The sequence below is a fragment of the Tachypleus tridentatus genome, chromosome 10, assembly GCF_004210375.1.
Source record: "Tachypleus tridentatus isolate NWPU-2018 chromosome 10, ASM421037v1, whole genome shotgun sequence".
Taxonomy (NCBI): domain Eukaryota; kingdom Metazoa; phylum Arthropoda; class Merostomata; order Xiphosura; family Limulidae; genus Tachypleus; species Tachypleus tridentatus.
The window spans coordinates 63,197,043-63,211,296 of record NC_134834.1 but is presented as its reverse complement, the minus strand read 5'-3'; positions in this window follow the sequence as shown (position 1 = coordinate 63,211,296).

The window sequence follows — 14,254 nt, the reverse complement described above, 5'->3', positions numbered from 1 at the left end:
TGTAGCTGTCATTGTTCTTCATAGCGGTTCTTTACAATCAAAAGGTGTATTTAAATAATTGATAAATATTGTTGTCAACTAGAGCCATGATTTAGCTTTGAATTTGGAGAACTGAGATATTGGTTAAGATATGGGTGGACTACAGCATACCTCTGCAGTTTAACTTCTAATTACGTTTTAAGAGTTGACAGTTAATCCGTTAGTGTAATTGCTGGGTGTTATAGTACATAATTTGAAAATCAGGTTCCCTTATTTTTCCCATAAATGCACATACGGTTGTGGGTAAGGTTTCTTAAACTTGAGATTTCCTTCAGTCAAGTTCGATTTCAAATACTTGAGTTGAAAACATTTAATACGAAACTTTATAAAACTAATATGTTTTTGCTTAAAACTTGCCAAAAATGGAGATACAGATGTTTTACAATTTTAACATGTGAAATTATACGTAATTTTTTGTATGTTATTCAAGAAGTACCGAAGCAAAATAATATAAAAAAAGAAATTGAAACACAAACTTATCTTTAATAATATCCACCGACCATTTTAACATGACATCGAGAGTGTGAAGTTGTGTAGTTTCATCTCTACCAAAACAAAGTAGCAAAACCAAAGCTTAATGAAAGTGCCAATCGAAAAAAAAAAACAAAAAAAACTCTGAAGCAATATAATATCTAAACGAAAGCCAGATCACAGCTGTGACTGGTTTGCAAGAAAAACTTCAATTGTTTCTTTTATGCCTGGGTACACAGGAAATAATATGACAGCTTCTTTCTTCTTAGCTTATCTTTTTCATTCATAACTCGTAACATTGTTTTTTTTTTAAATGTTCAATTTTCAATAAAATATATTAATATGAGAATTTTGTATTAGCTTATTTTTGTCTCAAGTATTAAGATTTGCAAATATCTATTAGTTTGATATTCCCTGAAAAACACCCACGGCCTCTTTCGGAAAAAAAAAAAAGTGATTATGGTCTCCTTGTGTTTCCAGTTAGCTTTAGAACTCATTTTATATATTTAACTCCGTCTTGTGGTATCACCGTCATTAAACTAGTTGTGCTGCATAGAACAGAAAACGTTGACTTTATTTTTCAAACAGTCATTATATATTTTCGTATTAATTTATGTGAGTTCGAATGTTATCTTCTTATACTTGACACAAGGATCCTGTACTGAATAAATATTCATCCTTAAATTGTAAAAATCGAAAACGTAATCCGGACTGCAAAAATATACACGAAAATATTGATATAACTTATGAATTGATATATTCTTCCTTAGATGTTTAAGCTTGACTCGAATTTCAAAAGTAATATGAAGGTGTATTCAATTGTGATATTTTTATCTGTTACTGAGTGTTGTTATTCTTACAAAATGGTTTCAGAATACCGTCAGATTTTAGTCAGTTACGATTGCTGAAGTGTTCTTTTTTTCATAAATAAGATTTTAACGGAAATAATTATGTACCTGACAAAACTTTATATGTCATGCTTTTAACTCTTGAAATAATTGTATAACTTTCAACTGTTCCGTTGTAGCTACCCTAAAACGTTTTGTTTTTGTTTTTTTAGAAAATAAGGTGACTTCAGCTTTCTCGTGTGTCTTTCTTCATTATCATCTTATTAATTGTGTGCATATAATAAATTTTTTTTCAGACTTTGGCTGTTGACTGTCTAAATTGTTTTAAGGTTTCCAGGGCCACATTCTAAACTTAATAAACATTTGTTTTCGGTTATTTGATCCTAAGTTTTGACTTCTCTGTTGTGTATTACTGTGAAAACATCTGTATGAGAGATAGCTGTATATATAACTGTGTATGAGAGCGATAGACTAAGTGTATATTCTTCTGCATAAGGACAGAGCGTAAAATATGCTTGGGAAGGCTTAGCCCCTTCAAATAAGCAAACATCCACTGAATACTTGTTATGAACAAACAAACCTCCCCAAATAAAACTTCCCATACAGAGCATTATTTTCACCAACTCAAGAATATTATACAGCATATGTGATTGAATAGCCTAACCAAACAAATGACTCACATCTCGTCTATGTTGTGTGTGTGTGTGTGTAGGTGTGCGTTTTTGTTTGTGCTTAATGTATCCTAATTCTATCAAGCTAAAAAAATCTTGAAATTACATTGATACTTATTTATATTGAAATGTGCTTGATATCTAAAAAAGAATGATTATGTATATATATATATATATTTTAAAAAGTTGAAATTGTGAGCAAGTATTTGTCATGTGAAGTAGTAACGTAAACATGGGTCATTGTAGACCATTGTATACTGTATTCACCGTATAGTAATTAACTTTACCTCTGGTTGTGCGTTTTCAATAATTTGTTTTGTTTTCCTTTAGATTGTTACATTAATTTACCAAAGGTAGTATAGTTTAGAAATTCTTACAAAAGTCAATGGGAATTTCAAAATGTTGTTTCTCGCCTATATTACCCACAGTGCTGTAGAAAATTAATTATATTTATTATACATGAAAAATTAAAGCTCATTCTGTTATTTACTTTGAGAATTTTTGGCTTTTGCAGATCCCAGCAGATAACAAGCATTCTTATTTTCGTTGTATAATCTTACACTTATAGTTGTTTTGTACTAAGATGTCATAATTGTTTCAAATACATGTATGTTTATAAATGTCAATAAAGCTAAAGTTCTGAAGCCTGTTTTGGTACTGAATGTTTCAACTGACGAGATTCAATCAAAACAGATTAACAGTTGTAGAACTCTCTCACGTATAAATAATAGAATAAACCTTTAAAATATACGTTGCGTGAAATACTGCTTGATATTTTATCAAATGTATCTACTTATTAATACTGGATTTATTTAAATAACGAGCAATTGTGCAATTGTACAAGTAACTGAAAAATAATAATTAATGTTTACGCCTAACATTTAGATTAAAATCACGTAAGCTAAAAACACTTTCTTTTCTCACATTTCAGATTCGAAACCAGAGATGTAGAAAGATCATTTTATATCTATCTTTCATCTTTTATAAGTTTAATCTCCCAAAAAACTCTCTTTCAGTAACAAACCTCATTAGCTAGGAGGTACATTAGAGAAAAACGTTTTTTTTATTCTATCTTGAAGGCTGACGGACTCCAAGAGACTACACTACGCCTTTTCTCCGGCTAAGAGAAAACATCAGTAAAAAAAAAACAGTTGTATGAAGAATGGTTATATTGAAAAAACAAGTAACGATAGATATTATTTAGTAAGTTCCAGGAGATGTGTAGATAAGACTAACAAATCATAGATGGTCATATAAAGACTTAGTCAGTGCAGAGAACGAATGAAATATCTAAATTTCAGATGATTCTTGAAAACATTAGGGAAGTTAAAGATATTGTATAACTTGTTATTGGAGAGTTGACATTTGGACCTTTCACTTGAAGCTGCTTATTAAAAATGACATCCAACTATTTGACTGTATCAGACAGTTGAATGGTAACTTTAGGTGGAATAATATTAAGCAGAAACCGATTGTGACAACAAAGGTATTTACGACATTTTGGATCAAAGAAGATTGCATTTTTGAAAGCATTAAGGGTAAGCCATCAAACACAGCAGTAGACACAGATGCTGTTAGAGTTAATCTGAAGGACTTGGTTAAGCTATCAAACACAGCAGTAGACAGAGATGCTGTTAGAATTAATCTGAAGGACTTGGTTAAGCCACCAAACACTGCAGTAGACACGGATGCTGTTAGAATTAATCTGAAGGACTTTGTTAAGCCATCAAACACAGCAGTAGACAGAGATGCTGTTAGAATTAATCTGAAGGACTTGGTTAAGCCACCAAACACTGCAGTAGACACGGATGCTGTTAGAATTAATCTGAAGGACTTGGTTAAGCCACCAAACACTGCAGTAGACACGGATGCTGTTAGAATTAATCTGAAGGACTTTGTTAAGCCATCAAACACAGCAGTAGACAGAGATGCTGTTAGAATTAATCTGAAGGACTTGGTTAAGCCACCAAACACTGCAGTAGACACGGATGCTGTTAGAATTAATCTGAAGGACATTGTTAAGCCATCAAACACAGCAGTAGACAGAGATGCTGTTAGAATTAATCTGAAGGACTTGGTTAAGCCACCAAACACTGCAGTAGACACGGATGCTGTTAGAATTAATCTGAAGGACATTGTTAAGCCATCAAACACAGCAGTAGACAGAGATGCTGTTAGAATTAATCTGAAGGACTTGGTTAAGCCACCAAACACTGCAGTAGACACGGATGCTGTTAGAATTAATCTGAAGGACTTGGTTAAGCCACCAAACAGTGCAGTAGACACGGATGTTGTTAGAATTAATCTGTAGAACTTTGTGAAGAGTAACTACCATTCAATCAAGATATCGTTTAAGGTAAAAAAGAAACTCAAGTTCTGTCATATCCTCTAAGAAGAAAATATTAAAAATATGGAAGTACTGAATGACCGGGAACGCTATGCGTGGTGTGAAGTATTGGGAAAAGTATTGTCAATGGATATAGATGCACAACAACTACCATGTGATGATCAGATCAGTAAAGCACATAATAAAGACATATTTTGTAGTTTATACATCAAATTCTGTTCCCAAACTAAGTCTAAAACGTAAAAAAAAAAATCATACAAGTAGGTCTGTCGGTTTAATATTGTCAAAAAAGTGTGTCAGACAATGAAAGAAACTGGTCTAGAGTTCAGAAATCTATATGGAAAATGACCTGAATGCTTGGCAGAAAATTATGGTCAGAGATGAAAACGTAAAGATATCATGTAATTATTTGTTTAAGAGTCTTGCTGAAAGTTTCATAAAAGCTGATTAAATTATATGGAATAATAGCAGTAGATGGCTTGTCAGGCTTCACAAAGAAGAGATTTCTCACAGGAACATTCTTAAGATACATGTAAGTGACATTTTGAAGAATAAAAGTTGTATTATGTGGATTATTATTCAAAACAAGTTGTGTATCATAAACATGACAAGGTCATTTACATGAATCCTCTAAAGAATTTGCTGTCAAGGGAAGAAATCCTGAAATAAAACAAACTGAGAGCGAAAATATTTATCAGTTTGTACAGTTTGGAGGATTACGCTAAGTTGGTTGAAACAGCTGTTTACAGTAGGAGGCAAAAATAAAAAATACAAGCAATCTCTTCTCAACCATGTTGTGGTACTATATTAGAAGTGAGAACAGAAACGATATTTTTGGTACAATGAAAGATAAAATCTTTATTACATATTTCAGACGACTAGTTTCAGTAACACAGTTATCATCATCAGAACTATAGATGTTATGCTGGTAATGCTAGTTTAAGTCAGCATAATTTGAAGGACCTATACAAAAATGCAGCATTCAGGGACTTCTAAGAAATGTGTGCATGATGTATAGAAAGATGCGTCCGTGTTAAAGTGGTGGTAATGAATAAATTAAGAAGAAGAAAACTAATATACATCAGTATTGAAGATGAAGGATGGTCAGTGGTGTAGTCATCAAAAGAAAAGAAAGAAACATTAACTGATGACATAACAATTGATGAAACAGTGGACGAGATGTTACAGTAGCATAGGTTGGTGGAGGACAAATAATAACACAAGAAACTGCAGGTTGAAAAGAATGTAATAAAAAACTCATTAGGAAAAAGGCAAAATAATGTTGATATTTTAGTGTCTGTACTAAGCCTAGAAAAGGGTTTAAAGTTAGGAATACTGAGCAACAAACTCTGTAAATACATAATTTTCTAACGATTTCTCAAGGCCGGCAAGGCAGATTGATTCTAGGTTCATAGGCAGAGTATTTTTAACATCCAAACAGCGCAAGCAAACAACCTAAACCAAATTAATAATCAATATAAGAAAGTAAAAGTAGTAAAATAACCGAAATAGTTTGCTTTGTCAATATAATCCACAAAGTCATTTGTATATAAGTCTACCAAAAGTGCCCCCTATCCAGTGGCACAACAGTATGTCAGCAGACTTACAAAGCCAGTAACCAGGTGGAAAGAGCACAGATAGCTCATTTTGTAGCTTTTGCTAAATTACTAACAAACAATTCTGCCAAAAGTGGGGGGTGATGATTTTAATTCTATTACATTCTACTTGAACAATGAATCAAGTTTATTGCTAAACAAAAAAGAACCACAGGTGATAAGTTTTATCATATTCAGTCTAATTATTATGTAGTATGGATTGTGTAACTTGTATGCACAATTACCAACTATTTCAAAATAAATAACCTTAAAGAAAAGTTATGAATATAGAGATTACCAGATGTGTCTTGGTTGAAGATTAGCTGTAGAAGAAGGAATCACATTATATATGGCAAATGAATAAAATTTGCGCGAATTCGTGTATATTTACAGCTCTTTTTTTAAAAAAAAGTTATAGCGCAAAGGGCTATCTGTGTTAATACTCCACAGCTATCGAAATGCAGTTATTAGTAGTATAAGTCCGCGGACGTACTACTGTGTCACTTGGGGCCAATCATAATAAGCAACGTTATCAAGTCTTCTTCTAAAGCGCTTAAAATATAACACCATGACGAATAAACATTATTATTAACTTCCGGTCAAAGCAAGCTATCTACTTAGATAGAAAAAAAATTATCCAACCTACTTAAATATATTGTCATTGTATTTTTACTTACAAAAATTAGAATACATTATTAAATTAGGTTATCCTTTAATCCATAAGCTAAAATTTCAAAAAACGTTATAGCTATTTATCAACACAGAACCTCTCCTTTAACCAGAGGCGACTTGGTGTCAGGGATAGGACGTAAAAAATCCGAAAACTACCAGATTTTAGTAAAACCTATACAGGACGTAGCATACAATTTTTAAGTGAAACAAACATTGACAAAATATTAGCTGGCCACACCATCAGTAGAAACCCCGTGGCTAATGATATTACTTGTGTAAGCAATGGTCCGCTATGTGAGCCTTTTCTTCTTCACCGGCTTTCAGACTAGAACCCAACAGACCATCAGCAAATAGCTCAAAGCCCCGCAAACTGTGAACAAAACGTTGATGTCATCATCAATCAGTTTCATTCCATCACTTGTCTGCATGTGCAAGATTCCGAAATGTTTGATTTGGAACCTGCGGAGCTGTATGGATACAATCATGACGAATGTTATAACAACCCTTACTGAGGCACATCTATCTATCATGATCAAAGGTGCTGTGATGACACTTACAGATGAGATAAGTGCTGATCAGGACAGTGGTGATAAGAATAGTTGCCTTCCATCAAGTTGAAGATCAAAAATAAGGCCTCCAACCTCAAATAGAAAATGCAAAAAAGTTCATATAATTTAACTTGAATATTTAAAAAAGAGAATAAATTTACACGAGTGATCGCTGCTGCTCACAACTCCCAATTGAGTTTACCATAATATGGATTGAATATTTGGATACAGTTGATTCAGAACTTCCCAAAAGTATATGAGCATTTCGAAAGAAAAATTATCAGGTATTTTTTTTGGCTCTCCACCCAAAAACACTACTTCATCTTTGGTTAAGAGAGAGGCCCTGCATTAAATTATTAGTGGTAGTTTTCGTGCTATTTTAACAGTTACAAATAGTTAAACTGATCTTAACATTTCAGGTGTTAATTCAAATTACCATGCTTATAAATCCACTGACAGTGATCTGGAGCACGAACATCTACTTTGATTTCAAATATCAGAGAAAATAGCGTCGTTAACAGGTAAATTTAAACGTCACATTTTTAACTGGAAAAGAATCGGTTTCGGCAAGAACAAAAATTAGAAGTCAGCTTTTTGTTTAGAAATAGAAAAGTATTCCAGAAATGTAATATTCTGGGATAATTTAATGTTGGTAATAAGATAGCAAATAAATCATAACATGAAGAATGATAACGTAAATAATTAGCACAGAATTCGTAAAACTATTTGATAGCATCTATAAATCACATTAACAAATCAACCCATGCTTAAAAAAACAAAACGATTCACATTTTAACCATAGAAGAAAAAGTTAGAAAGGTTAAAAACATTTTGTCTAAGAAAAATTACACAATTAACAATGAAGTTTTCAATTTCCCAGAGCAAAATGACAGTTAAACGTTTTTGTGGTATGTTTGTAACGCGGAAGATTCTGAAAATTTGTCATGAAACAAGCACAACCTTTGAGCTTCTTTAGGTTATTCTACTGATCAATGTTAATTTTACCAAACGATCTATTTGTTTGTTTGAAGTTGAGCACAAAGCTAAGCAATGAGTTATCTGTGCTCTAACCACCAGTAGGAAGGATAACTTAAGCGATATATTAAATCCATTTAAAACGTTGACTCTGTACTATTGCTATATCACAAATACTAATATCTTTATGTTAAATAAAATCATCTAAATAATTCTCCTTCATTCTGCTTTTGAAAAATCTGTAAAGCAAATGAAATATAAAATACCTGAAGAAATAAATTATTAATGGATTTTCTGAGCGGCCCCTAGTGGCACAGTGGTATGTCTGCGAACTCAAACCGCTAGAAATCGGGTTTCGTATCTATGGTGGACAGAACACAGATAGCCCATTGTGTAACGTAATGGTAAATTTCAACCAATGTAACAAACATTTTCATTCATCCTCCTACAGGCCAACCAAGCATCTTCAATATTAACTCTAATGATGTTGTAATAGCTCTTGCACTGCTTAATCCATTATTTAATGGATACAAATATGTTTAGTTGTTCAAAATCGAATACATGTTCTCTCTTTATATAGGTTGATAATTTTGTTTTTCTGACATTTGGTCTGACTTCGTATTGACTCCTTTCTACGTAGTAACGTACAGAGAGCTGTAACATTTTAAAATCACTGCTCAGTATCTCATTTTCATATATATTGGTTAACATAATTAAAAAACATAGCTAAAAAATAGTCTTGATTTCACTGTTGGGATAAAATGATCATGCAATAAACATTTTTTTAAAAATAAAGTAGACCGTAAATAATCATTTTTATAATGAGCTCACGAGAATCAGGGCTTCAGTGAGCAAAAATTTATCAAAGGAATTGCATATTTTATTCTTATTTTCATGCAAATTGTAGTTAAAACTGCGTATGGCTTCATGAAGTTCAAACATTTTATTACGTTAGTTTTTCCGATACAGCGAAACATTACTTTTTTACCTAATTTTAGCAATATATTTACATTATAACTATCCATACTAATTTTGCATTCTGTAAAAGTAGTAGCAATATATTCTGAGCCTTCATAACAGATAATGTATTTAGTAAAATTACTTCAACATTCGTGACCTCAAATAAGTTATAGAATATAAGAGCAAAATAAACGCTATTCAGGAAGTACCTTTTGGACAAAAATCTCAGATTTATATTACAAAAGCTACGTAGAAATTGATGTCTCTTTTTAGTACGTACTTTAGGTATTTTTTCCGCTCTTTCTCATCCTACATTTTTATTACTTCTCAAAAAACTGTAACAGCATTGAAAGTGAAAGAATATTGGAAAACATAGAACGCGTGACATGCTTTTTTTTCCAACATAAATACAAACAAAAAAAATGGATCGGAATGGATTCCTGACGCACTGTCAACACAAAAACGGAAACACAGTGGCAGCGAAACTTCGGATAAAACTAGTTAGTAATAAGTACAGAGTTAAATATAGAAAATAGTTGTGTATTAATAATTTGATTTAAATTATCGTATAGGCTACAAGTCATGATAACACTGATATCCGATCCCACAACTTTATCCTAAATATTTCACATCCATCATTAACCTCTGTTGTCGACTGTTACCTTATATTTTTGGATGAAAATGAGACTGGAGCTGATTCCAAGTTTATTCGAAATGAATATAAGCCTGTCATCTGGCTATATGGTGAAATGCGACTTATCTCTAAAAATAGCACGTTCCATCATTTAAACATGTCGTGACTCTATTCCAAGTTAACTCTTTTCTGTGTCTTTTTATTAAAGAAGTGCATTTGGAGTTTAACACACCAACCGGCCTCATAAATTCTATTTTTGACTATCTGTGGGACCATTCAGAAGCGGCTGCGATCATTAGATTCAGCACCGCAACAGGAATCCTGCTATTGTAGCGAGAATGATTCAACATACAGTAGTCGTCTACTTACGTTGTGAATTATGGTATGGTTAGTTTAGGTGTCCGAGCAACAGCAACATGCTATAGAAGGGATTATACAACCTGCTAATGATTTTGGAGCGTTTGAATCCAATTGTAAAAAGTCTGCTTTAGGTTCTAACCATAGTTCATAAATAATTTACCTGCAATTAATGAACTTTCAACAAACTTGAGTGAAATCTTACACCCTTGTGCAAATTAATTGAAACAAATGGTCATTTCACAATAGTTTCAGCATGGCGGCCGGTGTAGGCTCGCTGGATCCGCTGATTTCCTTTAATAGTCATTTTTTTCACACAGACGGCGTCATTAGCTGTGTTTTGTAGTACGGTCAATCTATTTTTGGTATATATGATTGATATTTTGAGGAATATTACGTCATTCGAAATTGCTTTAGTTTTTCTCAAAAATGAGGCTATTTGTTTTACTGCTAATCAGTCGTCTTTCAGCCGTCATACACAATGGACGTGACTCCTAGAAAGCGTACAAAGATTGTGACACTGCACGAGCACACCGGCATGACTTACAGGGAAATCGCAGACGTTGTTGGTGTTAGCCTGTCGACCGTCAGCCGAGTGATCAAGGCAAAGGTGAGTATCGGATCTATCAGTCCGAAACCTAAAAAAAGATGTGGCCGAAAAAGGAAAACAACGCCAAGAGACGACGCGTACGTGGCTAGGGAGAGTAAAAAATACATGGAAGACAAGTGACGCCATGAAAAGAGATTTGGGGGTCAAAGAAATAAAAGTCAGCTCTTCAACGGTTCGTCGTAGGCTTATTGATGTCAGTAGAAGGGCAAGGATACCAGTCAAAAACAACTTTTATCAACTCAGTGAAGAAAAAAACGGTATCAATGGTGTCTAAAATACAAGAACTGGACGCAAGAACAGTGGAGAAAGGTGTTTTTCTGTGACGAGACTCATTTCTTCGTACAGGGTCAAAGAGGTCTGCATGCTCGCAGATCTCCAGGTGAGAAACTTCGAGAATATCACATCAGTCAGTTCGTAAAACCTCTCTTGAAGAAGTTGTTTTGGGGCTTTTTCAGCTACTATGGCGTCGGAGGCTTACATATCGTAGAAGGTATGATGCGCGGACCATAGTACATCGAAGTTTTGCAGAGAAGAGTCGTTCCAGAATTGAAAAAGTGATGTCCAGATTGATCTGGCATTTTTCAGTAAGATCTGGCTCCATGACACACATCGAAATTTATGAAGAATTTTATGACTACAACGCAAATAAATGTGCTGGACTGGCCTGGAAACTATCCGGACTTAAATCCTATTGAAAATCTTTGGGCGATTTGTAAAGAAAGACTTCGGAGAAAAGACTTTACTACGAAAGATGAGCTAATTGAGGCCATAATTGAGGTGTGGTACCGCGATCCAAAAATTAGTAAATTTGCAGTCAAGTCGAGGACTCGATGCCAAAGCGGATTAATGATCTTCTGTAAAATTAGGGCGGTCATATGTATTAATTTGTGAGTAATTTTTGGATTCTTAGGAATAAAACGCAAAAATATTGAAAAAATCGTAATTTTCCGTCTTGTTTCAATTAATTTGCACAAGAGAGAGAGGCGGAATAATCAACCAATTATTTGTTTTCCTGATCACGTGATTAGTTATAAAAAGTTTGATTTGATTCTGACTAAACTGGAAAAGAAGATGAATTACTTTACTCTATTGTGCTAGTTTTGTATTTTCATAATTATACTATTATCCTTTCACTGGCAACCCTCTAGTGGCTCAGCTATAAGTCTAATAGCGCCAGAAATCGGATTTCGATAACAGCGGTGGGTAGAAAACTCATTGTATTGTGTTGCACTTGGCAACAAAGTAAACAATCCTCTTATTGTTTAGTAAAGTACATATATGAATTTCTCCTAAAAGTATTTTTTATATTTATTAGTTTCTAGATTCATACGTTTATTACATGTATGAATTCTCGTAAGTGAATTTCTATGTATTATTTAACGATTTTCACACACTTCTATATCGTGCACGTGACCATAGTTACACTATTGTAGTCAAATACGCTACAAACCTTCATTCAGTTGAGCTTGAACAAAATTGAAGCTTGCTTACAAAATAAAAATAAAATAAATGTTTGTTTTTCTCTAATAGTACTAAATAAATCATATAATTTTTCCCACGACCACAAATCGGAATTAATAAACTAGGGAAACTCAGTGATATATATTTATATTTATGCATAGGTGAAAATGCATACAACATAGAGCACAGGCAGACAGCGTCTTGAATTAGTTAAGAAACTTGAACCTGGACTTATTTGATATCTTATTACTGAGAGCACAACCTAATAATAACGATATTTGTTTAACAGCTTTTATGACTTTACTGTATTTCGTAGTTTGATCGGGAATTGAATTGAAAAACTAACTAAAATATAGGTTTGTTTACCAACACTTTGAACTCCATAGTCGTCTGATGGATACCTCACCTCGTTGGTTCTTAACAGGTAAATAAAGTTGGCATCAGGCGATGAGATTGTAGGAAACGATTTGAATGAAATAAAAAAGCGAGTTAAAACAGACGAAATCTGTTGATTGTTTAATAAGCCTGTTACGATGAGTGAATTAGTTTGTTAATTAGTGAGTTTTATTGTCATTTTGTCTCTTACTTCAATTTCGTAAGTGAAGCGTTTGTATTTTGATGATGAAACAAAGACACAATAAGTGCGTGACTGTTTATCGTTATCTGTGAGCTTAGAGCTTCTGCTACTTTATGAAATCGTGCAAATGTAGAAGACGTTATCGAATAAACAAAGCGCTTTCGTTACCATTACTTTGCCTGAACTATGCGTTACTTTTTGACTGAATAGCTTAAAAGAGCTTGCCTTTAATAGAAACCATTACAACAATATACTTCTTGGTATAACATTCTTTGTCCCTTAGAAAGCATACGCCAGTTTGTTGTTTAAACTATCTAGAAGCTATTCAGCTATGGAGCAAAGTAGACATATCAAGTAAAGTGCACAAGTTCCCTCACTCAATGACACAGCGGTATGTCTACGGACTTGCACCGCTAGAAACCGAGTTTTGATACCTGTCGTGAGCAGAGCTTTGTGCACAATTCTAAACAAATAAACAAAAGTGCACAAACTTCCTGATATATCAAGACATTAATGAAGTCATTTTTAACATCAAATGCTTTTCAGAGATTGCGTGTTTTTCAGAGTATGCATACTGAACTTGAAAATAGGCAGGATAAAAATGAAACATTATCCATCATGTTATCATTTTTCCCTCTGAATGTTGCATGGTTACCCATAATACCACTTATGAGTCAGAAAGCTTGATTTATTTCTTGTAAGTAGTATTTATATCGAGATGTATTCATGTATTTTTAAAGATACGATTAAATACATTTCAAAACTAGAATGGCCGTGATCATGTCAAAATGCACAGTGCCATCTTAGATCTATAAAATCGACATTATGTTAAAAACTCAATGCTTTCAAGAATTAAACAGTACGTTTTTCACTGTCTTAGGCTTCAAAGGCATTTACGTTTTCCATATCTTGGAAATTTTTATTTTCTAAGTTGATATTGAAAAATACTTTTTTGTTTGCTCGTTTCTGAATTTTCGCTCTAGACTAAAGTGCTGTTTGCGCTTAGCCATTAGTAATTTTGAACCCATAAGCTAAAGAGAAGGCAACCGATTAACAGTACTCACATCTAATATCTTTTCTGACAGCAAAGTTGGATTCGGACGTAATTTTCAAAATATACTTACGTCCCCAAGGAAACGGGAAGCGATCTATAAACCTTTACATTTTTAGTTTGAAGTTGCTAACCATTAGGCCACGCACTGCATAATTTTAATAAAGCTTAAGGTGCAGTTGATTAATGTTAGCAGTCGTAAAGATTTATCATTCACAGAAAAAAGCGATTGTTATAAACTCCTTTATTGACTAGAGACCTGTTTACAGTTATTTTTTTTCATTTCAAGTTATGACGATTATACTGCGACTCTGAAAATCAAAGATATTCTAATAAGCCAAAACCTATTAAATATTATTGTTGGAGTTTTTAGAACACAAAAGAATTTTACTTTATTGCATAGTTCGTATTACTCAAATATTTGGTACAATTACGTTC